A 25,751-nucleotide genomic window follows, 5' to 3' on the forward strand; every position below is an offset into this window, starting at 1 on the left:
CTTGAAGAGTGAATAAAATTACTGTCTTAAAAAAATATTCTGCTGAAATATCGTATCCCGAAATAGACAGAAAAATGTGTGAGATGTTGAAAGTCAGTGGTACAAAATTAGCAATCACATGTCTTGTGATTTCAGAGGAAAGTTAGGGTTCAACCTTGTGTATAAGTCAGAAGGAACTACATCCATTGAGAGCTAGAGAAATGTCTCTAATAATACATATTGCTTATTTCAGAATCAACATGAAAGGACAATCAGGTACTGCTGGGAGTTGAACCCAGGATCTCCTGTTTACAAGACAGGCACTTTGACCAACTAAGCCACAGCACCTACAATTTCAGAAGTACTTATCAAACTTTCTAACGTTCATCAAACTTAGGGCTTGTTAATATAATACTTTGTTCAAATAATTTGAAGGTTTCAACCCTCATCTTAAAAAAACCTACCACTTTTAAAAACGATGGGTATCCAACTCCGTTTATTGCTAAAGGAACATTAAAATCAAAAAGATCAAATCACACAACAAAATTCTCTAAAGAAACACAAATCCAGGTGCGTTTTAAACTTCTACCTCACAGTCAACTGTAGAGTTCTCTGAGAATTTGACTCTGCTATCTGGGTGGACCCAAACAACTATCCATTGTCAACAACTGATTGGTTTGGACAAGTAACTGTCAATTTTGGGTGGTTGCAAACAACAAGCCCACCCTCAGTAACATGTGAGAGCTCTGCCTGATTGAATTACATTTTGAGGTAAGTTCGAAAACTCAGCCTCTCGGATAGAGCTGAGTATTCTGCTCAATTGACGTACCTCTCTGGGTGGATTCGAACCACCAGCCTCCCGGTTAACAGCCGAGCGCGCTGACCGATTGCGCCACAGAGACACTAGTAGATGGTTCCATCTGAAACAATAACCAAGCAACTAGCTCAATGGACCTTGAAGAGTGAATAAAATTACTGTCTTAAAAAATATTTTGGTGAAATATTGTATCCCGAAATAGACAGAAAAACGTGTGAGATGTTGAAAGTCAGTGGTACAAAATTAGCAATCACATGTCTTGTGATTTCAGGGGAAAGTTAGGGTTCAACCTTGTGTATAGGTCAGAAGGAACTACATCCATTGAGAGCTAGAGAAATGTCTCTATTAATACATATTGCTTATTTCAGAATCAACATGAAAGGACAATCAGGTACTGCTGGGAGTTGAACCCAGGATCTCCTGTTTACTAGACAGGCACTTTGACCAACAAAGCCACAGCACCTACAATTTCAGAAGTATTTATCAAACTTTCTAACGTTCATCAAACTTAGGGCTTGTTAATATAATACTTTGTTCAAATAATTTGAAGGTTTCAACCCTCATTTAAAAAAAAACCTACCACTTTTAAAAACGATGGGCATCCAACTCCGTTTATTGCTAAAGGAACATTAAAATCAAAAAGATCAAATCACACAACAAAATTCTCTAAACAAACACAAATCCAGGTGCGTTTTAAACTTCTACCTCACAGTCAACTGTAGAGTTCTCTGAGAATTTGACTCTGCTATCTGGGTGGACCCAAACAACTATCCATTGTCAACAACTGATTGGTTTGGACAAGAAACTGTCAATTTTGGGTGGTTGCAAACAACAAGGCAACGCTCAGTAACATGTGAGAGCTCTGCCTGATTGACTTACATTTTCAGGTAAGTTCGAAAACTCAGCCTCTCGGAAAGAGCTGAGTATTCTGCTCAATTGACATACGTCTCTGGGTGGATTCGAACCACCAGCCTCCCGGTTAACAGCCGAGCGCGCTGACCGATTGCGCCACAGAAACACTGGTAGATGGTTCCATCTGAAACAATAACCAAGCAACTAGCTGAATGGATCTTGAAGAGTGAATAAAATTACTGTCTTAAAAAATATTTTGCTGAAATATTGTATCCCGAAATAGACAGAAAAACGTGTGAGATGTTGAAAGTCAGTGGTACAAAATTAGCAATCACATGTCTTGTGATTTCAGAGGAAAGTTAGGGTTCAACCTTGTGTATAGGTCAGAAGGAACGACATCCATTGAGAGCTAGAGAAATGTCTCTAATAATACATATTGCTTATTTCAGAATCAACATGAAAGGACAACCAGGTACTGCTGGGAGTTGAACCCAGGATCTCCTGTTTACTAGACAGGCACTTTGACCAACTAAGCCACAGCACCTACAATATCAGAAGTATTTATCAAACTTTCTAACGTTCATCAAACTTAGGGCTTGTTAATATAATACTTTGTTCAAATAATTTGAAGGTTTCAACCCTCATTTTAAAAAAAACCTACCACTTTTAAAAACGATGGGCATCCAACTCCGTTTATTGCTAAAGGAACATTAAAATCAAAAAGATCAAATCACACAACAAAATTCTCTAAAGAAACACAAATCCAGGTGCATTTTAAACTTCTACCTCACAGTCAACTGTAGAGTTCTCTGAGAATTTGACTCTGCTATCTGGGTGGACCCAAACAACTATCCATTGTCAACAACTGATTGGTTTGGACAAGTACCTGTCAATTTTGGGTGGTTGCAAACAACAAGCCAACCCTCAGTAACATGTGAGAGCTCTTTCTGATTGAATTACATTTTGAGGTAAATTCGAAAACTCAGCCTCTCGGAAAGAGCTGAGTATTCTGCTCAATTGACATACGTCTCTGGGTGGATTCGAACCACCAGCCTCCCGGTTAACAGCCGAGCGCGCTGACCGATTGCGCCACAGAAACACTGGTAGATGGTTCCATCTGAAACAATAACCAAGCAACTAGCTGAATGGATCTTGAAGAGTGAATAAAATTACTGTCTTAAAAAATATTTTGCTGAAATATTGTATCCCGAAATAGACAGAAAAACGTGTGAGATGTTGAAAGTCAGTGGTACAAAATTAGCAATCACATGTCTTGTGATTTCAGAGGAAAGTTAGGGTTCAACCTTGTGTATAGGTCAGAAGGAACGACATCCATTGAGAGCTAGAGAAATGTCTCTAATAACACATATTGCTTATTTCAGAATCAACATGAAAGGACAATCAGGTACTGCTGGGAGTTGAACCCAGGATCTCCTGTTTACTAGACAGGCACTTTGACCAACTAAGCCACAGCACCTACAATATCAGAAGTATTTATCAAACTTTCTAACGTTCATCAAACTTAGGGCTTGTTAATATAATACTTTGTTCAAATAATTTGAAGGTTTCAACCCTCATCTTAAAAAAACCTACCACTTTTAAAAACGATGGGTATCCAACTCCGCTTATTGCTAAAGGAACATTAAAATCAAAAAGATCAAATCACACAACAAAATTCTCTAAAGAAACACAAATCCAGGTGCATTTTAAACTTCTACCACATAGTCAACTGTAGAGTTCTCTGGGAAATTGACTCTGCTATCTGGGTGGACCCAAACAACTATCCATTGTCAACAACTGATTGGTTTGGACAAGTAACTGTCAATTTTGGGTGGTTGCAAACAACAAACCAACCCTCAGTAACATGTGAGAGCTCTGCCTGATTGAATTACATTTTGAGGTAAGTTCGAAAACTCAGCCTCTCGGAAAGAGCTGAGTATTCTGCTCAATTGACAGACGTCTCTGGGTGGATTCGAACCACCAGCCTCCCGGTTAACAGCCGAGCGCGCTGACCGATTGCGCCACAGAGACACTGGTAGATGGTTCCATCTGAAACAATAACCAAGCAACTAGCTCAATGGACCTTGAAGAGTGAATAAATTTACTGTCTTAAAAAAATATTTTGCTGAAATATCGTATCCCGTAATAGACAGAAAAACGTGTGAGATGTTGAAAGTCAGTGGTACAAAATTAGCAATCACATGTCTTGTGATTTCAGAGGAAAGTTAGGGTTCAACCTTGTAGATAGGTCAGAAGGAACTACATCCATTGAGAGCTAGAGAAATGTCTCTATTACAACATATTACTTATTTCAGTATCAACATGAAAGGACAATCAGGTACTGCTGGGAGTTGAACCCAGGATCTCCTGTTTACTAGACAGGCACTTTGACCAACTAAGCCACAGCACCTACAATATCAGAAGTATTTATCAAACTTTCTAACGTTCATCAAACTTAGGGCTTGTTAATATAATACTTTGTTCAAATAATTTGAAGGTTTCAACCCTCATCTTAAAAAAACCTACCACTTTTAAAAACGATGGGTATCCAACTCCGTTTATTGCTAAAGGAACATTAAAATCAAAAAGATCAAATCACACAACAAAATTCTCTAAAGAAAGACAAATCCAGGTGCGTTTTAAACTTCTACCTCACAGTCAACTGTAGAGTTCTCTGGGAAATTGACTCTGCTATCTGGGTGGACCCAAACAACTATCCATTGTCAACAACTGATTGGTTTGGACAAGAAACTGTCAATTTTGGGTGGTTGCAAACAACAAGGCAACGCTCAGTAACATGTGAGAGCTCTGCCTGATTGACTTACATTTTCAGGTAAGTTCGAAAACTCAGCCTCTCGGAAAGAGCTGAGTATTCTGCTCAATTGACATACGTCTCTGGGTGGATTCGAACCACCAGCCTCCCGGTTAACAGCCGAGCGCGCTGACCGATTGCGCCACAGAAACACTGGTAGATGGTTCCATCTGAAACAATAACCAAGCAACTAGCGGAATGGATCTTGAAGAGTGAATAAAATTACTGTCTTAAAAAATATTTTGCTGAAATATTGTATCCCGAAATAGACAGAAAAACGTGTGAGATGTTGAAAGTCAGTGGTACAAAATTAGCAATCACATGTCTTGTGATTTCAGAGGAAAGTTAGGGTTCAACCTTGTGTATAGGTCAGAAGGAACGACATCCATTGAGAGCTAGAGAAATGTCTCTAATAACACATATTGCTTATTTCAGAATCAACATGAAAGGACAATCAGGTACTGCTGGGAGTTGAACCCAGGATCTCCTGTTTACTAGACAGGCACTTTGACCAACTAAGCCACAGCACCTACAAAATCAGAAGTACTTATCAAACTTTCTAACGTTCATCAAACTTAGGGCTTGTTAATATAATACTTTGTTCAAATAATTTGAAGGTTTCAACCCTCATCTTAAAAAAACCTACCACTTTTAAAAACGATGGGTATCCAACTCCGTTTATTGCTAAAGGAACATTAAAATCAAAAAGATCAAATCACACAACAAAATTCTCTAAAGAAACACAAATCCAGGTGCGTTTTAAACTTCTACCTCACAGTCAACTGTAGAGTTCTCTGGGAAATTGACTCTGCTATCTGGGTGGACCCAAACAACTATCCATTGTCAACAACTGATTGGTTTGGACAAGAAACTGTCAATTTTGGGTGGTTGCAAACAACAAGCCAACGCTCAGTAACATCTGAGAGCTCTGCCTGATTGACTTACATTTTCAGGTAAGTTCGAAACCTCAGCCTCTCGGATAGAGCTGAGTATTCTGCTCAGTTGACGTACGTCTCTGGGTGGATTCGAACCACCAGCCTCCCGGTTAACAGCCGAGCGCGCTGACCGGTTGCGCTACAGAGACACTGGTAGATGGTTCCATCTGAAACAATAACCAAGCAACTAGCTCAATGGACCTTGAAGAGTGAATAAAATTACTGTCTTAAAAAATATTTTGGTGAAATATTGTATCCCGAAATAGACAGAAAAACGTGTGAGATGTTGAAAGTCAGTGGTACAAAATTAGCAATCACATGTCTTGTGATTTCAGAGGAAAGTTAGGGTTCAACCTTGTGTATAGGTCAGAAGGAACTACATCCATTGAGAGCTAGAGAAATGTCTCTAATAATACATATTGCTTATTTCAGAATCAACATGAAAGGACAACCAGGTACTGCTGGGAGTTGAACCCAGGATCTCCTGTTTACTAGACAGGCACTTTGACCAACTAAGCCACAGCACCTACAATATCAGAAGTATTTATCAAACTTTCTAACGTTCATCAAACTTAGGGCTTGTTAATATAATACTTTGTTCAAATAATTTGAAGGTTTCAACCCTCATCTTAAAAAAACCTACCACTTTTAAAAACGATGGGTATCCAACTCCGCTTATTGCTAAAGGAACATTAAAATCAAAAAGATCAAATCACACAACAAAATTCTCTAAAGAAACACAAATCCAGGTGCGTTTTAAACTTCTACCACATAGTCAACTGTAGAGTTCTCTGGGAAATTGACTCTGCTATCTGGGTGGACCCAAACAACTATCCATTGTCAACAACTGATTGGTTTGGACAAGTAACTGTCAATTTTGGGTGGTTGCAAACAACAAGCCAACCCTCAGTAACATGTGAGAGCTCTGCCTGATTGAATTACATTTTGAGGTAAGTTCGAAAACTCAGCCTCTCGGAAAGAGCTGAGTATTCTGCTCAATTGACATACGTCTCTGGGTGGATTCGAACCACCAGCCTCCCGGTTAACAGCCGAGCGCGCTGACCGATTGCGCCACAGAGACACTGGTGGTTGGTTCCATCTGAAACAATAACCAAGCAACTAGCTCAATGGACCTTGAAGAGTGAATAAATTTACTGTCTTAAAAAAATATTTTGCTGAAATATCGTATCCCGAAATAGACAGAAAAATGTGTGAGATGTTGAAAGTCAGTGGTACAAGATTAGCAATCACATGTCTTGTGATTTCAGAGGAAAGTTAGGATTCAACCTTGTGTATAGGTCAGAAGGAACTACATCCATTGAGAGCTAGAGAAATGTCTATTAATACATATTGCTTATTTCAGAATCAACATGAAAGGACAATCAGGTACTGCTGGGAGTTGAACCCAGGATCTCCTGTTTACTGGACAGGCACTTTGACCAACTAAGCCACAGCACCTACAATTTCAGAAGTATTTATCAAACTTTCTAACGTTCATCAAACTTAGGGCTTGTTAATATAATACTTTGTTCAAATAATTTGAAGGTTTCAACCCTCATTTTAAAAAAAACCTACCAATTTTAAAAACGATGGGCATCCAACTCCGTTTATTGCTAAAGGAACATTAAAATCAAAAAGATCAAATCACACAACAAAATTCTCTAAAGAAACACAAATCCAGGTGCATTTTAAACTTCTACCTCACAGTCAACTGTAGAGTTCTCTGAGAATTTTACTCTGCTATCTGGGTGGACCCAAACAACTATCCATTGTCAACAACTGATTGGTTTGGACAAGTACCTGTCAATTTTGGGTGGTTGCAAACAACAAGCCAACCCTCAGTAACATGTGAGAGCTCTTTCTGATTGAATTACATTTTGAGGTAAATTCGAAAACTCAGCCTCTCGGAAAGAGCTGAGTATTCTGCTCAATTGACATACGTCTCTGGGTGGATTCGAACCACCAGCCTCCCGGTTAACAGCCGAGCGCGCTGACCGATTGCGCCACAGAGACACTGGTAGATGGTTCCATCTGAAACAATAACCAAGCAACTAGCTCAATGGACCTTGAAGAGTGAATAAATTTACTGTCTTAAAAAAATATTTTGCTGAAATATCGTATCCCGAAATAGACAGAAAAACGTGTGAGATGTTGAAAGTCAGTGGTACAAAATTAGCAATCACATGTCTTGTGATTTCAGAGGAAAGTTAGGGTTCAACCTTGTGTATAGGTCAGAAGGAACTACATCCATTGAGAGCTAGAGAAATGTCTTTATTAATACATATTGCTTAATTCAGAATCAACATGAAAGGACAATTAGGTACTGCTGGGAGTTGAACCCAGGATCTCCTGTTTACTAGACAGGCACTTTGACCAACTAAGCCACAGCACCTACAATATCAGAAGTATTTATCAAACTTTCTAACGTTCATCAAACTTAGGGCTTGTTAATATAATACTTTGTTCAAATAATTTGAAGGTTTCAACCCTCATCTTAAAAAAACCTACCTCTTCTAAAAACGATGGGTATCCAACTCCGTTTATTGCTAAAGGAACATTAAAATCAAAAAGATCAAATCACACAACAAAATTCTCTAAAGAAAGACAAATCCAGGTGCGTTTTAAACTTCTACCACATAGTCAACTGTAGAGTTCTCTGGGAAATTGACTCTGCTATCTGGGTGGACCCAAACAACTATCCATTGTCAACAACTGATTGGTTTGGACAAGTAACTGTCAATTTTGGGTGGTTGCAAACAACAAGCCAACCCTCAGTAACATGTGAGAGCTCTGCCTGATTGAATTACATTTTGAGGTAAGTTCGAAAACTCAGCCTCTCGGAAAGAGCTGAGTATTCTGCTCAATTGACATACGTCTCTGGGTGGATTCGAACCACCAGCCTCCCGGTTAACAGCCGAGCGCGCTGACCGATTGCGCCACAGAGACACTGGTAGATGGTTCCATCTGAAACAATAACCAAGCAACTAGCTCAATGGAGCTTGAAGAGTGAATAAAATTACTGTCTTAAAAAAATATTCTGCCAGTGTCTCTGTAGCGCAACCGGTCAGCGCGCTCGGCTGTTAACCGGGAGGCTGGTGGTTCGAATCCACCCAGAGACGTACGTCAACTGAGCAGAATACTCAGCTCTATCTGAGAGGCTGAGGTTTCGAACTTACCTGAAAATGTAAGTCAATCAGGCAGAGCTCTCAGATGTTACTGAGCGTTGGCTTGTTGTTTGCAACCACCCAAAATTGACAGTTTCTTGTCCAAACCAATCAGTTGTTGACAATGGATAGTTGTTTGGGTCCACCCAGATAGCAGAGTCAATTTCCCAGAGAACTCTACAGTTGACTGTGAGGTAGAAGTTTAAAACGCACCTGGATTTGTGTTTCTTTAGAGAATTTTGTTGTGTGATTTGATCTTTTTGATTTTAATGTTCCTTTAGCAATAAACGGAGTTGGATACCCATCGTTTTTAAAAGTGGTAGGTTTTTTTAAGATGAGGGTTGAAACCTTCAAATTATTTGAACAAAGTATTATATTAACAAGCCCTTAGTTTGATGAACGTTAGAAAGTTTGATAAATACTTCTGATTTTGTAGGTGCTGTGGCTTAGTTGGTCAAAGTGCCTGTCTTGTAAACAGGAGATCCTGGGTTCAACTCCCAGCAGTACCTGATTGTCCTTTCATGTTGATTCTGAAATAAGCAATATGTATTATTAGAGACATTTCTCTAGCTCTCAATGGATGTAGTTCCTTCTGACTTATACACAAGGTTGAACCCTAACTTTCCTCTGCAACTAGCTCAATGGACCTTGAAGAGTGAATAAAATTACTGTCTTAAAAAATATTTTGGTGAAATATTGTATCCCGAAATAGACAGAAAAACGTGTGAGATGTTGAAAGTCAGTGGTACAAAATTAGCAATCACATGTCTTGTGATTTCAGAGGAAAGTTAGGGTTCAACCTTGTGTATAGGTCAGAAGGAACTACATCCATTGAGAGCTAGAGAAATGTTTCTATTTCAACATATTACTTATTTCAGAATCAACATGAAAGGACAACCAGGTACTGCTGGGAGTTGAACCCAGGATCTCCTGTTTACTAGACAGGCACTTTGACCAACTAAGCCACAGCACCTACAATATCAGAAGTATTTATCAAACTTTCTAACGTTCATCAAACTTAGGGCTTGTTAATATAATACTTTGTTCAAATAATTTGAAGGTTTCAACCCTCATCTTAAAAAAACCTACCACTTTTAAAAACGATGGGTATCCAACTCCGCTTATTGCTAAAGGAACATTAAAATCAAAAAGATCAAATCACACAACAAAATTCTCTAAAGAAACACAAATCCAGGTGCGTTTTAAACTTCTACCACATAGTCAACTGTAGAGTTCTCTGGGAAATTGACTCTGCTATCTGGGTGGACCCAAACAACTATCCATTGTCAACAACTGATTGGTTTGGACAAGTAACTGTCAATTTTGGGTGGTTGCAAACAACAAGCCAACCCTCAGTAACATGTGAGAGCTCTGCCTGATTGAATTACATTTTGAGGTAAGTTCGAAAACTCAGCCTCTCGGAAAGAGCTGAGTATTCTGCTCAATTGACATACGTCTCTGGGTGGATTCGAACCACCAGCCTCCCGGTTAACAGCCGAGCGCGCTGACCGATTGCGCCACAGAGACACTGGTGGTTGGTTCCATCTGAAACAATAACCAAGCAACTAGCTCAATGGACCTTGAAGAGTGAATAAATTTACTGTCTTAAAAAAATATTTTGCTGAAATATCGTATCCCGAAATAGACAGAAAAATGTGTGAGATGTTGAAAGTCAGTGGTACAAAATTAGCAATCACATGTCTTGTGATTTCAGAGGAAAGTTAGGATTCAACCTTGTGTATAGGTCAGAAGGAACTACATCCATTGAGAGCTAGAGAAATGTCTATTAATACATATTGCTTATTTCAGAATCAACATGAAAGGACAATCAGGTACTGCTGGGAGTTGAACCCAGGATCTCCTGTTTACTAGACAGGCACTTTGACCAACTAAGCCACAGCACCTACAATTTCAGAAGTATTTATCAAACTTTCTAACGTTCATCAAACTTAGGGCTTGTTAATATAATACTTTGTTCAAATAATTTGAAGGTTTCAACCCTCATTTTAAAAAAAACCTACCAATTTTAAAAACGATGGGCATCCAACTCCGTTTATTGCTAAAGGAACATTAAAATCAAAAAGATCAAATCACACAACAAAATTCTCTAAAGAAACACAAATCCAGGTGCATTTTAAACTTCTACCTCACAGTCAACTGTAGAGTTCTCTGAGAATTTTACTCTGCTATCTGGGTGGACCCAAACAACTATCCATTGTCAACAACTGATTGGTTTGGACAAGTACCTGTCAATTTTGGGTGGTTGCAAACAACAAGCCAACCCTCAGTAACATGTGAGAGCTCTTTCTGATTGAATTACATTTTGAGGTAAATTCGAAAACTCAGCCTCTCGGAAAGAGCTGAGTATTCTGCTCAATTGACATACGTCTCTGGGTGGATTCGAACCACCAGCCTCCCGGTTAACAGCCGAGCGCGCTGACCGATTGCGCCACAGAGACACTGGTAGATGGTTCCATCTGAAACAATAACCAAGCAACTAGCTCAATGGACCTTGAAGAGTGAATAAATTTACTGTCTTAAAAAAATATTTTGCTGAAATATCGTATCCCGAAATAGACAGAAAAACGTGTGAGATGTTGAAAGTCAGTGGTACAAAATTAGCAATCACATGTCTTGTGATTTCAGAGGAAAGTTAGGGTTCAACCTTGTGTATAGGTCAGAAGGAACTACATCCATTGAGAGCTAGAGAAATGTCTTTATTAATACATATTGCTTAATTCAGAATCAACATGAAAGGACAATTAGGTACTGCTGGGAGTTGAACCCAGGATCTCCTGTTTACTAGACAGGCACTTTGACCAACTAAGCCACAGCACCTACAATATCAGAAGTATTTATCAAACTTTCTAACGTTCATCAAACTTAGGGCTTGTTAATATAATACTTTGTTCAAATAATTTGAAGGTTTCAACCCTCATCTTAAAAAAACCTACCTCTTCTAAAAACGATGGGTATCCAACTCCGTTTATTGCTAAAGGAACATTAAAATCAAAAAGATCAAATCACACAACAAAATTCTCTAAAGAAACACAAATCCAGGTGCGTTTTAAACTTCTACCACATAGTCAACTCTAGAGTTCTCTGGGAAATTGACTCTGCTATCTGGGTGGACCCAAACAACTATCCATTGTCAACAACTGATTGGTTTGGACAAGTAACTGTCAATTTTGGGTGGTTGCAAACAACAAGCCAACCCTCAGTAACATGTGAGAGCTCTGCCTGATTGAATTACATTTTGAGGTAAGTTCGAAAACTCAGCCTCTCGGAAAGAGCTGAGTATTCTGCTCAATTGACATACATCTCTGGGTGGATTCGAACCACCAGCCTCCCGGTTAACAGCCGAGCGCGCTGACCGATTGCGCCACAGAGACACTGGTAGATGGTTCCATCTGAAACAATAACCAAGCAACTAGCTCAATGGAGCTTGAAGAGTGAATAAAATTACTGTCTTAAAAAAATATTCTGCCAGTGTCTCTGTAGCGCAACCGGTCAGCGCGCTCGGCTGTTAACCGGGAGGCTGGTGGTTCGAATCCACCCAGAGACGTACGTCAACTGAGCAGAATACTCAGCTCTATCCGAGAGGCTGAGGTTTCGAACTTACCTGAAAATGTAAGTCAATCAGGCAGAGCTCTCAGATGTTACTGAGCGTTGGCTTGTTGTTTGCAACCACCCAAAATTGACAGTTTCTTGTCCAAACCAATCAGTTGTTGACAATGGATAGTTGTTTGGGTCCACCCAGATAGCAGAGTCAATTTCCCAGAGAACTCTACAGTTGACTGTGAGGTAGAAGTTTAAAACGCACCTGGATTTGTGTTTCTTTAGAGAATTTTGTTGTGTGATTTGATCTTTTTGATTTTAATGTTCCTTTAGCAATAAACGGAGTTGGATACCCATCGTTTTTAAAAGTGGTAGGTTTTTTTAAGATGAGGGTTGAAACCTTCAAATTATTTGAACAAAGTATTATATTAACAAGCCCTTAGTTTGATGAACGTTAGAAAGTTTGATAAATACTTCTGATTTTGTAGGTGCTGTGGCTTAGTTGGTCAAAGTGCCTGTCTTGTAAACAGGAGATCCTGGGTTCAACTCCCAGCAGTACCTGATTGTCCTTTCATGTTGATTCTGAAATAAGCAATATGTATTATTAGAGACATTTCTCTAGCTCTCAATGGATGTAGTTCCTTCTGACTTATACACAAGTTTGAACCCTAACTTTCCTCTGCAACTAGCTCAATGGACCTTGAAGAGTGAATAAAATTACTGTCTTAAAAAATATTTTGGTGAAATATTGTATCCCGAAATAGACAGAAAAACGTGTGAGATGTTGAAAGTCAGTGGTACAAAATTAGCAATCACATGTCTTGTGATTTCAGAGGAAAGTTAGGGTTCAACCTTGTGTATAGGTCAGAAGGAACTACATCCATTGAGAGCTAGAGAAATGTTTCTATTTCAACATATTACTTATTTCAGAATCAACATGAAAGGACAACCAGGTACTGCTGGGAGTTGAACCCAGGATCTCCTGTTTACTAGACAGGCACTTTGACCAACTAAGCCACAGCACCTACAATATCAGAAGTATTTATCAAACTTTCTAACGTTCATCAAACTTAGGGCTTGTTAATATAATACTTTGTTCAAATAATTTGAAGGTTTCAACCCTCATCTTAAAAAAACCTACCACTTTTAAAAACGATGGGTATCCAACTCCGCTTATTGCTAAAGGAACATTAAAATCAAAAAGATCAAATCACACAACAAAATTCTCTAAAGAAACACAAATCCAGGTGCGTTTTAAACTTCTACCACATAGTCAACTGTAGAGTTCTCTGGGAAATTGACTCTGCTATCTGGGTGGACCCAAACAACTATCCATTGTCAACAACTGATTGGTTTGGACAAGTAACTGTCAATTTTGGGTGGTTGCAAACAACAAGCCAACCCTCAGTAACATGTGAGAGCTCTGCCTGATTGAATTACATTTTGAGGTAAGTTCGAAAACTCAGCCTCTCGGAAAGAGCTGAGTATTCTGCTCAATTGACATACGTCTCTGGGTGGATTCGAACCACCAGCCTCCCGGTTAACAGCCGAGCGCGCTGACCGATTGCGCCACAGAGACACTGGTGGTTGGTTCCATCTGAAACAATAACCAAGCAACTAGCTCAATGGACCTTGAAGAGTGAATAAATTTACTGTCTTAAAAAAATATTTTGCTGAAATATCGTATCCCGAAATAGACAGAAAAATGTGTGAGATGTTGAAAGTCAGTGGTACAAAATTAGCAATCACATGTCTTGTGATTTCAGAGGAAAGTTAGGATTCAACCTTGTGTATAGGTCAGAAGGAACTACATCCATTGAGAGCTAGAGAAATGTCTATTAATACATATTGCTTATTTCAGAATCAACATGAAAGGACAATCAGGTACTGCTGGGAGTTGAACCCAGGATCTCCTGTTTACTAGACAGGCACTTTGACCAACTAAGCCACAGCACCTACAATTTCAGAAGTATTTATCAAACTTTCTAACGTTCATCAAACTTAGGGCTTGTTAATATAATACTTTGTTCAAATAATTTGAAGGTTTCAACCCTCATTTTAAAAAAAACCTACCAATTTTAAAAACGATGGGCATCCAACTCCGTTTATTGCTAAAGGAACATTAAAATCAAAAAGATCAAATCACACAACAAAATTCTCTAAAGAAACACAAATCCAGGTGCATTTTAAACTTCTACCTCACAGTCAACTGTAGAGTTCTCTGAGAATTTTACTCTGCTATCTGGGTGGACCCAAACAACTATCCATTGTCAACAACTGATTGGTTTGGACAAGTACCTGTCAATTTTGGGTGGTTGCAAACAACAAGCCAACCCTCAGTAACATGTGAGAGCTCTTTCTGATTGAATTACATTTTGAGGTAAATTCGAAAACTCAGCCTCTCGGAAAGAGCTGAGTATTCTGCTCAATTGACATACGTCTCTGGGTGGATTCGAACCACCAGCCTCCCGGTTAACAGCCGAGCGCTGACCGATTGCGCCACAGAGACACTGGTAGATGGTTCCATCTGAAACAATAACCAAGCAACTAGCTCAATGGACCTTGAAGAGTGAATAAATTTACTGTCTTAAAAAAATATTTTGCTGAAATATCGTATCCCGAAATAGACAGAAAAACGTGTGAGATGTTGAAAGTCAGTGGTACAAAATTAGCAATCACATGTCTTGTGATTTCAGAGGAAAGTTAGGGTTCAACCTTGTGTATAGGTCAGAAGGAACTACATCCATTGAGAGCTAGAGAAATGTCTTTATTAATACATATTGCTTAATTCAGAATCAACATGAAAGGACAATTAGGTACTGCTGGGAGTTGAACCCAGGATCTCCTGTTTACTAGACAGGCACTTTAACCAACTAAGCCACAGCACCTACAATATCAGAAGTATTTATCAAACTTTCTAACGTTCATCAAACTTAGGGCTTGTTAATATAATACTTTGTTCAAATAATTTGAAGGTTTCAACCCTCATCTTAAAAAAACCTACCTCTTCTAAAAACGATGGGTATCCAACTCCGTTTATTGCTAAAGGAACATTAAAATCAAAAAGATCAAATCACACAACAAAATTCTCTAAAGAAACACAAATCCAGGTGCGTTTTAAACTTCTACCACATAGTCAACTGTAGAGTTCTCTGGGAAATTGACTCTGCTATCTGGGTGGACCCAAACAACTATCCATTGTCAACAACTGATTGGTTTGGACAAGTAACTGTCAATTTTGGGTGGTTGCAAACAACAAGCCAACCCTCAGTAACATGTGAGAGCTCTGCCTGATTGAATTACATTTTGAGGTAAGTTTGAAAACTCAGCCTCTCGGAAAGAGCTGAGTATTCTGCTCAATTGACATACATCTCTGGGTGGATTCGAACCACCAGCCTCCCGGTTAACAGCCGAGCGCGCTGACCGATTGCGCCACAGAGACACTGGTAGATGGTTCCATCTGAAACAATAACCAAGCAACTAGCTCAATGGAGCTTGAAGAGTGAATAAAATTACTGTCTTAAAAAAATATTCTGCTGAAATATCGTATCCCGAAATAGACAGAAAAACGTGTGAGATGTTGAAAGTCAGTGGTACAAAATTAGCAATCACATGTCTTGTGATTTCAGAGGAAAGTTAGGGTTCAACCTTGTGTATAAGTCAGAAGGAACTACATCCATTGAGAGCTAGAGAAATGTCTCTAATAATACATATTGCTTATTTCAGAATCAACATGAAAGGACAATCAGGTACTGCTGGGAGTTGAACCCAGGATCTCCTGTTTACAAGACAGGCACTTTGACCAACTAAGCCACAGCACCTACAATATCAGAAGTATTTATCAAACTTTCTAACGTTCATCAAACTAAGGGCTTGTTAATATAATACTTTGTTCAAATAATTAGAAGGTTTCAACCCTCATCTTAAAAAAACCTACCACTTTTAAAAACGATGGGTATCCAACTCCGTTTATTGCTAAAGGAACATTAAAATCAAAAAGATCAAATCACACAACAAAATTCTCTAAAGAAACACAAATCCAGGTGCGTTTTAAACTTCTACCACATAGTCAACTGTAGAGTTCTCTGGGAAATTGACTCTGCTATCTCGGTGGACCCAAACAACTATCCATTGTCAACAACTGATTGGTTTGGACAAGTAACTGTCAATTTTGGGTGGTTGCAAACAACAAGCCCACTCTCAGTAAGATTTGAGAGCTCTGCCTGATTGACTTTCATTTTCAGGTCGGTTTGAACCCTCAGCCATTCAGAAAGAGCAGAGTATTCTGCTCAATTGACATGAGCGCGCTGACCGATTGCGCCACAGAGACACTGGTAGATGGTTCCATCTGAAACAATAACCAAGCAACTAGCTCAATGGATCTTGAAGAGTGAATAAAATTACTGTCTTAAAAAATATTTTGCTGAAATATCGTATCCCGAAATAGACAGAAAAACGTGTGAGATGTTGAAAGTCAGTGGTACAAAATTAGCAATCACATGTCTTGTGATTTCAGAGGAAAGTTAGGGTTCAACCTTGTGTATAGGTCAGAAGGAACTACATCCATTGAGAGCTAGAGAAATGTCTCTAATAATACATATTGCTTATTTCAGAATCAACATGAAAGGTCAATCAGGTACTGCTGGGAGTTGAACCCAGGATCTCCTGTTTACTAGACAGGCACTTTGACCAACTAAGCCACAGCACCTACAAAATCAGAAGTACTTATCAAACTTTCTAACGTTCATCAAACTTAGGGCTTGTTAATATAATACTTTGTTCAAATAATTTGAAGGTTTCAACCCTCATCTTAAAAAAACCTACCACTTTTAAAAACGATGGGTATCCAACTCCGTTTATTGCTAAAGGAACATTAAAATCAAAAAGATCAAATCACACAACAAAATTCTCTAAAGAAACACAAATCCAGGTGCGTTTTAAACTTCTACCTCACAGTCAACTGTAGAGTTCTCTGGGAAATTGACTCTGCTATCTGGGTGGACCCAAACAACTATCCATTGTCAACAACTAATTGGTTTGGACAAGTAACTGTCAATTTTGGGTGGTTGCAAACAACAAGCCCACCCTCAGTAACATGTGAGATCTCTGCCTGATTGACTTACATTTTCAGGTAAGTTCGAAACCTCAGCCTCTCGGAAAGAGACGAGTATTCTGCTCAATTGACATACGTCTCTGGGTGGATTCGAACCACCAGCCTCCCGGTTAACAGCCGAGCGCGCTGACCGATTGCGCCACAGAGACACTGGTAGACGGTTTCATCTGAAACAATAACCAAGCAACTAGCTCAATGGACCTTGAAGAGTGAATAAAATTACTGTCTTAAAAAAATATTCTGCTGAAATATCGTATCCCGAAATAGACAGAAAAACGTGTGAGATGTTGAAAGTCAGTGGTACAAAATTAGCAATCACATGTCTTGTGATTTCAGAGGAAAGTTAGGCTTCAACCTTGTATAGGTCAGAAGGATTTACATCCATTGAGAGCTAGAGAAATGTCTCTATTAATACATATTGCTTATTTCAGAATCAACATGAAAGGACAATCAGGTACTGCTGGGAGTTGAACCCAGGATCTCCTGTTTACTAGACAGGCACTTTGACCAACAAAGCCACAGCACCTACAATTTCAGAAGTATTTATCAAACTTTCTAACGTTCATCAAACTTAGGGCTTGTTAATATAATACTTTGTTCAAATAATTTGAAGGTTTCAACCCTCATTTAAAAAAAAACCTACCACTTTTAAAAACGATGGGCATCCAACTCCGTTTATTGCTAAAGGAACATTAAAATCAAAAAGATCAAATCACACAACAAAATTCTCTAAACAAACACAAATCCAGGTGCGTTTTAAACTTCTACCACATAGTCAACTGTAGAGTTCTCTGGGAAATTGACTCTGCTATCTGGGTGGACCCAAACAACTATCCATTGTCAACAACTGATTGGTTTGGACAAGTAACTGTCAATTTTGGGTGGTTGCAAACAACAAGCCAACCCTCAGTAACATGTGAGAGCTCTGCCTGATTGAATTACATTTTGAGGTAAGTTCGAAAACTCAGCCTCTCGGAAAGAGCTGAGTATTCTGCTCAATTGACATACGTCTCTGGGTGGATTCGAACCACCAGCCTCCCGGTTAACAGCCGAGCGCGCTGACCGATTGCGCCACAGAGACACTGGTAGATGGTTCCATCTGAAACAATAACCAAGCAACTAGCTCAATGGATCTTGAAGAGTGAATAAAATTACTGTCTTAAAAAAATATTCTGCTGAAATATCGTATCCCGAAATAGACAGAAAAACGTGTGAGATGTTGAAAGTCAGTGGTACAAAATTAGCAATCACATGTCTTGTGATTTCAGAGGAAAGTTAGGGTTCAACCTTGTGTATAAGTCAGAAGGAACTACATCCATTGAGAGCTAGAGAAATGTCTCTAATAATACATATTGCTTATTTCAGAATCAACATGAAAGGACAATCAGGTACTGCTGGGAGTTGAACCCAGGATCTCCTGTTTACAAGACAGGCACTTTGACCAACTAAGCCACAGCACCTACAATATCAGAAGTATTTATCAAACTTTCTAACGTTCATCAAACTAAGGGCTTGTTAATATAATACTTTGTTCAAATAATTAGAAGGTTTCAACCCTCATCTTAAAAAAACCTACCACTTTTAAAAACGATGGGTATCCAACTCCGTTTATTGCTAAAGGAACATTAAAATCAAAAAGATCAAATCACACAACAAAATTCTCTAAAGAAACACAAATCCAGGTGCGTTTTAAACTTCTACCACATAGTCAACTGTAGAGTTCTCTGGGAAATTGACTCTGCTATCTCGGTGGACCCAAACAACTATCCATTGTCAACAACTGATTGGTTTGGACAAGTACCTGTCAATTTTGGGTGGTTGCAAACAACAAGCCCACTCTCAGTAAGATTTGAGAGCTCTGCCTGATTGACTTTCATTTTCAGGTCGGTTTGAACCCTCAGCCATTCAGAAAGAGCAGAGTATTCTGCTCAATTGACATGAGCGCGCTGACCGATTGCGCCACAGAGACACTGGTAGATGGTTCCATCTGAAACAATAACCAAGCAACTAGCTCAATGGATCTTGAAGAGTGAATAAAATTACTGTCTTAAAAAATATTTTGCTGAAATATCGTATCCCGAAATAGACAGAAAAACGTGTGAGATGTTGAAAGTCAGTGGTACAAAATTAGCAATCACATGTCTTGTGATTTCAGAGGAAAGTTAGGGTTCAACCTTGTGTATAGGTCAGAAGGAACTACATCCATTGAGAGCTAGAGAAATGTCTCTAATAATACATATTGCTTATTTCAGAATCAACATGAAAGGTCAATCAGGTACTGCTGGGAGTTGAACCCAGGATCTCCTGTTTACTAGACAGGCACTTTGACCAACTAAGCCACAGCACCTACAAAATCAGAAGTACTTATCAAACTTTCTAACGTTCATCAAACTTAGGGCTTGTTAATATAATACTTTGTTCAAATAATTTGAAGGTTTCAACCCTCATCTTAAAAAAACCTACCACTTTTAAAAACGATGGGTATCCAACTCCGTTTATTGCTAAAGGAACATTAAAATCAAAAAGATCAAATCACACAACAAAATTCTCTAAAGAAACACAAATCCAGGTGCGTTTTAAACTTCTACCTCACAGTCAACTGTAGAGTTCTCTGGGAAATTGACTCTGCTATCTGGGTGGACCCAAACAACTATCCATTGTCAACAACTGATTGGTTTGGACAAGTAACTGTCAATTTTGGGTGGTTGCAAACAACAAGCCCACCCTCAGTAACATGTGAGATCTCTGCCTGATTGACTTACATTTTCAGGTAAGTTCGAAACCTCAGCCTCTCGGAAAGAGACGAGTATTCTGCTCAATTGACATACGTCTCTGGGTGGATTCGAACCACCAGCCTCCCGGTTAACAGCCGAGCGCGCTGACCGATTGCGCCACAGAGACACTGGTAGACGGTTTCATCTGAAACAATAACCAAGCAACTAGCTCAATGGACCTTGAAGAGTGAATAAAATTACTGTCTTAAAAAAATATTCTGCTGAAATATCGTATCCCGAAATAGACAGAAAAACGTGTGAGATGTTGAAAGTCAGTGGTACAAAATTAGCAATCACATGTCTTGTGATTTCAGAGGAAAGTTAGGCTTCAACCTTGTATAGGTCAGAAGGATTTACATCCATTGAGAGCTAGAGAAATGTCTCTATTAATACATATTGCTTATTTCAGAATCAACATGAAAGGACAATCAGGTACTGCTGGGAGTTGAACCCAGGATCTCCTGTTTACTAGACAGGCACTTTGACCAACAAAGCCACAGCACCTACAATTTCAGAAGTATTTATCAAACTTTCTAACGTTCATCAAACTTAGGGCTTGTTAATATAATACTTTGTTCAAATAATTTGAAGGTTTCAACCCTCATTTAAAAAAAAACCTACCACTTTTAAAAACGATGGGCATCCAACTCCGTTTATTGCTAAAGGAACATTAAAATCAAAAAGATCAAATCACACAACAAAATTCTCTAAACAAACACAAATCCAGGTGCGTTTTAAACTTCTACCACATAGTCAACTGTAGAGTTCTCTGGGAAATTGACTCTGCTATCTGGGTGGACCCAAACAACTATCCATTGTCAACAACTGATTGGTTTGGACAAGTAACTGTCAATTTTGGGTGGTTGCAAACAACAAGCCAACCCTCAGTAACATGTGAGAGCTCTGCCTGATTGAATTACATTTTGAGGTAAGTTCGAAAACTCAGCCTCTCGGAAAGAGCTGAGTATTCTGCTCAATTGACATACGTCTCTGGGTGGATTCGAACCACCAGCCTCCCGGTTAACAGCCGAGCGCGCTGACCGATTGCGCCACAGAGACACTGGTAGATGGTTCCATCTGAAACAATAACCAAGCAACTAGCTCAATGGATCTTGAAGAGTGAATAAAATTACTGTCTTAAAAAAATATTCTGCTGAAATATCGTATCCCGAAATAGACAGAAAAACGTGTGAGATGTTGAAAGTCAGTGGTACAAAATTAGCAATCACATGTCTTGTGATTTCAGAGGAAAGTTAGGGTTCAACCTTGTGTATAAGTCAGAAGGAACTACATCCATTGAGAGCTAGAGAAATGTCTCTAATAATACATATTGCTTATTTCAGAATCAACATGAAAGGACAATCAGGTACTGCTGGGAGTTGAACCCAGGATCTCCTGTTTACAAGACAGGCACTTTGACCAACTAAGCCACAGCACCTACAATATCAGAAGTATTTATCAAACTTTCTAACGTTCATCAAACTAAGGGCTTGTTAATATAATACTTTGTTCAAATAATTAGAAGGTTTCAACCCTCATCTTAAAAAAACCTACCACTTTTAAAAACGATGGGTATCCAACTCCGTTTATTGCTAAAGGAACATTAAAATCAAAAAGATCAAATCACACAACAAAATTCTCTAAAGAAACACAAATCCAGGTGCGTTTTAAACTTCTACCACATAGTCAACTGTAGAGTTCTCTGGGAAATTGACTCTGCTATCTCGGTGGACCCAAACAACTATCCATTGTCAACAACTGATTGGTTTGGACAAGTACCTGTCAATTTTGGGTGGTTGCAAACAACAAGCCCACTCTCAGTAAGATTTGAGAGCTCTGCCTGATTGACTTTCATTTTCAGGTCGGTTTGAACCCTCAGCCATTCAGAAAGAGCAGAGTATTCTGCTCAATTGACATGAGCGCGCTGACCGATTGCGCCACAGAGACACTGGTAGATGGTTCCATCTGAAACAATAACCAAGCAACTAGCTCAATGGATCTTGAAGAGTGAATAAAATTACTGTCTTAAAAAATATTTTGCTGAAATATCGTATCCCGAAATAGACAGAAAAACGTGTGAGATGTTGAAAGTCAGTGGTACAAAATTAGCAATCACATGTCTTGTGATTTCAGAGGAAAGTTAGGGTTCAACCTTGTGTATAGGTCAGAAGGAACTACATCCATTGAGAGCTAGAGAAATGTCTCTAATAATACATATTGCTTATTTCAGAATCAACATGAAAGGTCAATCAGGTACTGCTGGGAGTTGAACCCAGGATCTCCTGTTTACTAGACAGGCACTTTGACCAACTAAGCCACAGCACCTACAAAATCAGAAGTACTTATCAAACTTTCTAACGTTCATCAAACTTAGGGCTTGTTAATATAATACTTTGTTCAAATAATTTGAAGGTTTCAACCCTCATCTTAAAAAAACCTACCACTTTTAAAAACGATGGGTATCCAACTCCGTTTATTGCTAAAGGAACATTAAAATCAAAAAGATCAAATCACACAACAAAATTCTCTAAAGAAACACAAATCCAGGTGCGTTTTAAACTTCTACCTCACAGTCAACTGTAGAGTTCTCTGGGAAATTGACTCTGCTATCTGGGTGGACCCAAACAACTATCCATTGTCAACAACTGATTGGTTTGGACAAGTAACTGTCAATTTTGGGTGGTTGCAAACAACAAGCCCACCCTCAGTAACATGTGAGATCTCTGCCTGATTGACTTACATTTTCAGGTAAGTTCGAAACCTCAGCCTCTCGGAAAGAGACGAGTATTCTGCTCAATTGACATACGTCTCTGGGTGGATTCGAACCACCAGCCTCCCGGTTAACAGCCGAGCGCGCTGACCGATTGCGCCACAGAGACACTGGTAGACGGTTTCATCTGAAACAATAACCAAGCAACTAGCTCAATGGACCTTGAAGAGTGAATAAAATTACTGTCTTAAAAAAATATTCTGCTGAAATATCGTATCCCGAAATAGACAGAAAAACGTGTGAGATGTTGAAAGTCAGTGGTACAAAATTAGCAATCACATGTCTTGTGATTTCAGAGGAAAGTTAGGCTTCAACCTTGTATAGGTCAGAAGGATTTACATCCATTGAGAGCTAGAGAAATGTCTCTATTAATACATATTGCTTATTTCAGAATCAACATGAAAGGACAATCAGGTACTGCTGGGAGTTGAACCCAGGATTTCCTGTTTACTAGACAGGCACTTTGACCAACTAAGCCACAGCACCTACAATATCAGAAGTATTTATCAAACTTTCTAACATTCATCAAACTTAGGGCTTGTTAATATAATACTTTGTTCAAATAATTTGAAGGTTTCAACCCTCATCTTAAAAAAACCTACCACTTTTAAAAACGATGGGTATCCAACTCCGTTTATTGCTAAAGGAACATTAAAATCAAAAAGATCAACTCACACAACAAAATTCTCTAAAGAAACACAAATCCAGGTGCGTTTTAAACTTCTACCTCACAGTCAACTGTAGAGATCTCTGGGAAATTGACTCTGCTATCTGGGTGGACCCAAACAACTATCCATTGTCAACAACTGATTGGTTTGGACAAGTAACTGTCAATTTTGGGTGGTTGCAAACAACAAGCCCACCCTCAGTAACATGTGAGAGCTCTGCCTGATTGACTTACATTTTCAGGTAAGTTCGAAAACTCAGCCTCTCGGAAAGAGCTGAGTATTCTGCTCAATTGACATACGTCTCTCTCCATCGCTGTCTTTTCCCGGGAAAAATCACCCCCCCTTTCCTGGTTGTAATGTCTCAAAAGCTCCAGTATCTGTATTCAATCAATAAATAAAGCTAGGAAGTGGATTTTACCTCATTTTAGTGCATTTTTTTGCTGTTTCACGTATGGATGTATATGGACATATCGACTTTCATCGCTGTCTTTTTACCGGGGAATTAATACTACGGGCCCAGTTCTGATGTCTCAAAAGCTCCAGTCTTTGTATTTAATCACTAAATGCTGTTTTCAGCTGGATTTTACCCCATTTTCGGGCAATGTTTGCCCCGTACGCCATTGACGTTCATCGCTGTCTTTTCCCGGTTCAGAAAATGAATGAATTCAAAGCAGGGGTCCACAACCCTCAGCTATTTTCACTCTCATTCATTCAATCATTACCCTTTGTGAGGGGATTTCGAGACAGCAGAACACAGTGAGGAGCAACCTGGGATTGAACCCTCGACCCTAGAATTGCAAGGCTGACCCGCTAACCACGTTTCCACGGCAGGGAAATATGCTTGTGAAAATGACTGGAGCGACTTTAACTTATTGTCCGCTGTTGACGGTAATAGAGGCTCAATTTGATCCATATTGGAAGGATTGTCAGCTATTTTAATCGGGTGGTTCAAGAATGAGCTGACTCCATTACCGGTAACACAAATGTGCCGTGCTTTTTATTTGAAAAATTATGAAGCTACATAAGTAAGGTTGATAATGTTGAGGCATCAATTGAATGTTTGTTGTCATCCCATTCAAAAGGGCTTGAAATGCTAGCACTGTCAATGGCAGACAATGGGTTAAATAAGTACCCTGTAAAGCTAAAAAAAGAGAGAATAATTCATACATTTGTGGTTAAATGGTTTTCATTATTCTGGAGAAATAACCTACAATAAGTGGGAGAGAAACTTGATATCCATACACACGTCACTGTGCCAATAAATCTATGCTAGTGTGTACATATTCTTGTTTTTGCCTAGGAAATATATTTTTTCCTGTCTGTTTTCAAGCAATATAACCCAAAAGTACATGGAGGATGTTGTTGGAATTATTGCAATGGTTTGAAAAAGTGGACAGTGAACTACAAGATCAAACATCAGACTTCAGACCTCTGGAGTGATTTTCTTTCATTTAATTTCTTTACAAATAGAGAAAACATGTACAAATGTGTTTTTGAACCTGCATTTAAGCAGGATCAATGGACAAGGTTGACTTGAAATACACAAGAAATGACAAGCTAAAGAGTTTGAAAATAATAATGTGACACAATAATAGAATTTAGGGTACTAATCCAATTTGAAAGCACTGAATAAAAGTCATTTCCCAAAAAGAAATGCAAAGGAAAATATGTTTGTATTTTTATACTCCAAATTTCTAGCTTGGCAACTACCTGCCAAGTATTTCCCCCTAAAAAAGGCAGTCATCACCATTATTTTTTTGGGACTATCAATTGATTACAACCGCCAGCGTAATTTGGATTTTGTTTAAGTTTCATCCTCGCTTCTGTGATTGGTTCTTTCAAATTCAGCCTTTGCTTGTTAGCTCCACCTCGAGCATCAATTTTGAAACCCCCCCAAACCTCAGAAGACCCGACTGACTTGCCATGTATCTTACATCGGAAACACAACTGTCATAGTACTAACAAAGATGAAACGAGAAGGAATATGTGTATAAAAAGGAGTGACATTATAAAAAGTAAACATCATGACTTTCCAACAAAAAACAAAAGGATACTAAACCACTTTTCATTACACTCATGCTGAACAGGAAATAGATTTCTTGTACTGCATTTACACTTTTACAATCCTCAATGAGGAATAACCAGGGTGCTGGCAAATGGCTATATTAAACATTAAAAAAAGTGAAGATTTGAATTCATTAGTATTAATCTATGTGTGCCTCACTTGGTGTGTTGATTACCTTTATTATAAGACTGACTCATCCTATTATTCCTCATCGGATAACTGTAAAGAGTGTGCTTATTATAAA

The 25,751-nt window shown here is 38.8% G+C and overlaps 48 non-coding genes across 48 annotated transcripts; 4 read left to right on the forward strand and 44 right to left on the reverse strand.

Annotated features, from left to right (window-relative positions):
• Window positions 1-253: 253 nt before the first annotated feature.
• Window positions 254-327, reverse strand: trnat-ugu (transfer RNA threonine (anticodon UGU)). Its single transcript has one exon. It is a non-coding gene; the product is annotated as a tRNA-Thr (tRNA).
• Window positions 328-803: 476 nt separating this feature from the next.
• On the reverse strand, window positions 804-881 carry trnan-guu (transfer RNA asparagine (anticodon GUU)). Its single transcript has one exon. It is a non-coding gene; the product is annotated as a tRNA-Asn (tRNA).
• Window positions 882-1,185: 304 nt separating this feature from the next.
• trnat-agu (transfer RNA threonine (anticodon AGU)) lies at window positions 1,186-1,259 on the reverse strand. The gene has a single exon. It is a non-coding gene; the product is annotated as a tRNA-Thr (tRNA).
• A 481-nt stretch (window positions 1,260-1,740) lies between these two features.
• On the reverse strand, window positions 1,741-1,814 carry trnan-guu (transfer RNA asparagine (anticodon GUU)). Its single transcript has one exon. It is a non-coding gene; the product is annotated as a tRNA-Asn (tRNA).
• A 304-nt stretch (window positions 1,815-2,118) lies between these two features.
• trnat-agu (transfer RNA threonine (anticodon AGU)) lies at window positions 2,119-2,192 on the reverse strand. The gene has a single exon. It is a non-coding gene; the product is annotated as a tRNA-Thr (tRNA).
• A 481-nt stretch (window positions 2,193-2,673) lies between these two features.
• Window positions 2,674-2,747, reverse strand: trnan-guu (transfer RNA asparagine (anticodon GUU)). The gene has a single exon. It is a non-coding gene; the product is annotated as a tRNA-Asn (tRNA).
• A 304-nt stretch (window positions 2,748-3,051) lies between these two features.
• trnat-agu (transfer RNA threonine (anticodon AGU)) lies at window positions 3,052-3,125 on the reverse strand. The gene has a single exon. It is a non-coding gene; the product is annotated as a tRNA-Thr (tRNA).
• Window positions 3,126-3,605: 480 nt separating this feature from the next.
• On the reverse strand, window positions 3,606-3,679 carry trnan-guu (transfer RNA asparagine (anticodon GUU)). The gene has a single exon. It is a non-coding gene; the product is annotated as a tRNA-Asn (tRNA).
• A 305-nt stretch (window positions 3,680-3,984) lies between these two features.
• Window positions 3,985-4,058, reverse strand: trnat-agu (transfer RNA threonine (anticodon AGU)). Its single transcript has one exon. It is a non-coding gene; the product is annotated as a tRNA-Thr (tRNA).
• A 480-nt stretch (window positions 4,059-4,538) lies between these two features.
• trnan-guu (transfer RNA asparagine (anticodon GUU)) lies at window positions 4,539-4,612 on the reverse strand. The gene has a single exon. It is a non-coding gene; the product is annotated as a tRNA-Asn (tRNA).
• A 304-nt stretch (window positions 4,613-4,916) lies between these two features.
• Window positions 4,917-4,990, reverse strand: trnat-agu (transfer RNA threonine (anticodon AGU)). Its single transcript has one exon. It is a non-coding gene; the product is annotated as a tRNA-Thr (tRNA).
• A 480-nt stretch (window positions 4,991-5,470) lies between these two features.
• On the reverse strand, window positions 5,471-5,544 carry trnan-guu (transfer RNA asparagine (anticodon GUU)). The gene has a single exon. It is a non-coding gene; the product is annotated as a tRNA-Asn (tRNA).
• Window positions 5,545-5,848: 304 nt separating this feature from the next.
• On the reverse strand, window positions 5,849-5,922 carry trnat-agu (transfer RNA threonine (anticodon AGU)). Its single transcript has one exon. It is a non-coding gene; the product is annotated as a tRNA-Thr (tRNA).
• A 480-nt stretch (window positions 5,923-6,402) lies between these two features.
• On the reverse strand, window positions 6,403-6,476 carry trnan-guu (transfer RNA asparagine (anticodon GUU)). Its single transcript has one exon. It is a non-coding gene; the product is annotated as a tRNA-Asn (tRNA).
• Window positions 6,477-6,779: 303 nt separating this feature from the next.
• On the reverse strand, window positions 6,780-6,853 carry trnat-agu (transfer RNA threonine (anticodon AGU)). Its single transcript has one exon. It is a non-coding gene; the product is annotated as a tRNA-Thr (tRNA).
• Window positions 6,854-7,334: 481 nt separating this feature from the next.
• On the reverse strand, window positions 7,335-7,408 carry trnan-guu (transfer RNA asparagine (anticodon GUU)). Its single transcript has one exon. It is a non-coding gene; the product is annotated as a tRNA-Asn (tRNA).
• Window positions 7,409-7,713: 305 nt separating this feature from the next.
• On the reverse strand, window positions 7,714-7,787 carry trnat-agu (transfer RNA threonine (anticodon AGU)). The gene has a single exon. It is a non-coding gene; the product is annotated as a tRNA-Thr (tRNA).
• Window positions 7,788-8,267: 480 nt separating this feature from the next.
• trnan-guu (transfer RNA asparagine (anticodon GUU)) lies at window positions 8,268-8,341 on the reverse strand. Its single transcript has one exon. It is a non-coding gene; the product is annotated as a tRNA-Asn (tRNA).
• A 99-nt stretch (window positions 8,342-8,440) lies between these two features.
• On the forward strand, window positions 8,441-8,514 carry trnan-guu (transfer RNA asparagine (anticodon GUU)). Its single transcript has one exon. It is a non-coding gene; the product is annotated as a tRNA-Asn (tRNA).
• A 480-nt stretch (window positions 8,515-8,994) lies between these two features.
• Window positions 8,995-9,068, forward strand: trnat-ugu (transfer RNA threonine (anticodon UGU)). The gene has a single exon. It is a non-coding gene; the product is annotated as a tRNA-Thr (tRNA).
• Window positions 9,069-9,458: 390 nt separating this feature from the next.
• trnat-agu (transfer RNA threonine (anticodon AGU)) lies at window positions 9,459-9,532 on the reverse strand. Its single transcript has one exon. It is a non-coding gene; the product is annotated as a tRNA-Thr (tRNA).
• Window positions 9,533-10,012: 480 nt separating this feature from the next.
• On the reverse strand, window positions 10,013-10,086 carry trnan-guu (transfer RNA asparagine (anticodon GUU)). The gene has a single exon. It is a non-coding gene; the product is annotated as a tRNA-Asn (tRNA).
• A 303-nt stretch (window positions 10,087-10,389) lies between these two features.
• On the reverse strand, window positions 10,390-10,463 carry trnat-agu (transfer RNA threonine (anticodon AGU)). Its single transcript has one exon. It is a non-coding gene; the product is annotated as a tRNA-Thr (tRNA).
• Window positions 10,464-10,944: 481 nt separating this feature from the next.
• Window positions 10,945-11,018, reverse strand: trnan-guu (transfer RNA asparagine (anticodon GUU)). The gene has a single exon. It is a non-coding gene; the product is annotated as a tRNA-Asn (tRNA).
• A 305-nt stretch (window positions 11,019-11,323) lies between these two features.
• Window positions 11,324-11,397, reverse strand: trnat-agu (transfer RNA threonine (anticodon AGU)). Its single transcript has one exon. It is a non-coding gene; the product is annotated as a tRNA-Thr (tRNA).
• A 480-nt stretch (window positions 11,398-11,877) lies between these two features.
• trnan-guu (transfer RNA asparagine (anticodon GUU)) lies at window positions 11,878-11,951 on the reverse strand. The gene has a single exon. It is a non-coding gene; the product is annotated as a tRNA-Asn (tRNA).
• Window positions 11,952-12,050: 99 nt separating this feature from the next.
• trnan-guu (transfer RNA asparagine (anticodon GUU)) lies at window positions 12,051-12,124 on the forward strand. The gene has a single exon. It is a non-coding gene; the product is annotated as a tRNA-Asn (tRNA).
• Window positions 12,125-12,604: 480 nt separating this feature from the next.
• Window positions 12,605-12,678, forward strand: trnat-ugu (transfer RNA threonine (anticodon UGU)). The gene has a single exon. It is a non-coding gene; the product is annotated as a tRNA-Thr (tRNA).
• Window positions 12,679-13,068: 390 nt separating this feature from the next.
• trnat-agu (transfer RNA threonine (anticodon AGU)) lies at window positions 13,069-13,142 on the reverse strand. Its single transcript has one exon. It is a non-coding gene; the product is annotated as a tRNA-Thr (tRNA).
• A 480-nt stretch (window positions 13,143-13,622) lies between these two features.
• On the reverse strand, window positions 13,623-13,696 carry trnan-guu (transfer RNA asparagine (anticodon GUU)). The gene has a single exon. It is a non-coding gene; the product is annotated as a tRNA-Asn (tRNA).
• A 303-nt stretch (window positions 13,697-13,999) lies between these two features.
• On the reverse strand, window positions 14,000-14,073 carry trnat-agu (transfer RNA threonine (anticodon AGU)). Its single transcript has one exon. It is a non-coding gene; the product is annotated as a tRNA-Thr (tRNA).
• Window positions 14,074-14,554: 481 nt separating this feature from the next.
• Window positions 14,555-14,626, reverse strand: trnan-guu (transfer RNA asparagine (anticodon GUU)). The gene has a single exon. It is a non-coding gene; the product is annotated as a tRNA-Asn (tRNA).
• Window positions 14,627-14,931: 305 nt separating this feature from the next.
• On the reverse strand, window positions 14,932-15,005 carry trnat-agu (transfer RNA threonine (anticodon AGU)). Its single transcript has one exon. It is a non-coding gene; the product is annotated as a tRNA-Thr (tRNA).
• A 480-nt stretch (window positions 15,006-15,485) lies between these two features.
• Window positions 15,486-15,559, reverse strand: trnan-guu (transfer RNA asparagine (anticodon GUU)). The gene has a single exon. It is a non-coding gene; the product is annotated as a tRNA-Asn (tRNA).
• A 305-nt stretch (window positions 15,560-15,864) lies between these two features.
• trnat-ugu (transfer RNA threonine (anticodon UGU)) lies at window positions 15,865-15,938 on the reverse strand. Its single transcript has one exon. It is a non-coding gene; the product is annotated as a tRNA-Thr (tRNA).
• Window positions 15,939-16,751: 813 nt separating this feature from the next.
• trnat-agu (transfer RNA threonine (anticodon AGU)) lies at window positions 16,752-16,825 on the reverse strand. The gene has a single exon. It is a non-coding gene; the product is annotated as a tRNA-Thr (tRNA).
• Window positions 16,826-17,305: 480 nt separating this feature from the next.
• On the reverse strand, window positions 17,306-17,379 carry trnan-guu (transfer RNA asparagine (anticodon GUU)). Its single transcript has one exon. It is a non-coding gene; the product is annotated as a tRNA-Asn (tRNA).
• A 303-nt stretch (window positions 17,380-17,682) lies between these two features.
• On the reverse strand, window positions 17,683-17,756 carry trnat-agu (transfer RNA threonine (anticodon AGU)). The gene has a single exon. It is a non-coding gene; the product is annotated as a tRNA-Thr (tRNA).
• Window positions 17,757-18,237: 481 nt separating this feature from the next.
• trnan-guu (transfer RNA asparagine (anticodon GUU)) lies at window positions 18,238-18,311 on the reverse strand. Its single transcript has one exon. It is a non-coding gene; the product is annotated as a tRNA-Asn (tRNA).
• Window positions 18,312-18,616: 305 nt separating this feature from the next.
• Window positions 18,617-18,690, reverse strand: trnat-ugu (transfer RNA threonine (anticodon UGU)). Its single transcript has one exon. It is a non-coding gene; the product is annotated as a tRNA-Thr (tRNA).
• An 813-nt stretch (window positions 18,691-19,503) lies between these two features.
• Window positions 19,504-19,577, reverse strand: trnat-agu (transfer RNA threonine (anticodon AGU)). The gene has a single exon. It is a non-coding gene; the product is annotated as a tRNA-Thr (tRNA).
• Window positions 19,578-20,057: 480 nt separating this feature from the next.
• On the reverse strand, window positions 20,058-20,131 carry trnan-guu (transfer RNA asparagine (anticodon GUU)). The gene has a single exon. It is a non-coding gene; the product is annotated as a tRNA-Asn (tRNA).
• Window positions 20,132-20,434: 303 nt separating this feature from the next.
• trnat-agu (transfer RNA threonine (anticodon AGU)) lies at window positions 20,435-20,508 on the reverse strand. Its single transcript has one exon. It is a non-coding gene; the product is annotated as a tRNA-Thr (tRNA).
• A 481-nt stretch (window positions 20,509-20,989) lies between these two features.
• Window positions 20,990-21,063, reverse strand: trnan-guu (transfer RNA asparagine (anticodon GUU)). The gene has a single exon. It is a non-coding gene; the product is annotated as a tRNA-Asn (tRNA).
• A 305-nt stretch (window positions 21,064-21,368) lies between these two features.
• On the reverse strand, window positions 21,369-21,442 carry trnat-ugu (transfer RNA threonine (anticodon UGU)). The gene has a single exon. It is a non-coding gene; the product is annotated as a tRNA-Thr (tRNA).
• An 813-nt stretch (window positions 21,443-22,255) lies between these two features.
• Window positions 22,256-22,329, reverse strand: trnat-agu (transfer RNA threonine (anticodon AGU)). The gene has a single exon. It is a non-coding gene; the product is annotated as a tRNA-Thr (tRNA).
• A 480-nt stretch (window positions 22,330-22,809) lies between these two features.
• trnan-guu (transfer RNA asparagine (anticodon GUU)) lies at window positions 22,810-22,883 on the reverse strand. Its single transcript has one exon. It is a non-coding gene; the product is annotated as a tRNA-Asn (tRNA).
• Window positions 22,884-23,186: 303 nt separating this feature from the next.
• On the reverse strand, window positions 23,187-23,260 carry trnat-agu (transfer RNA threonine (anticodon AGU)). Its single transcript has one exon. It is a non-coding gene; the product is annotated as a tRNA-Thr (tRNA).
• Between the last annotated feature and the right edge of the window lie 2,491 nt (window positions 23,261-25,751).

Source organism: Stigmatopora argus, chromosome 3, assembly GCF_051989625.1.
Source record: "Stigmatopora argus isolate UIUO_Sarg chromosome 3, RoL_Sarg_1.0, whole genome shotgun sequence".
NCBI lineage: Eukaryota > Metazoa > Chordata > Actinopteri > Syngnathiformes > Syngnathidae > Stigmatopora > Stigmatopora argus.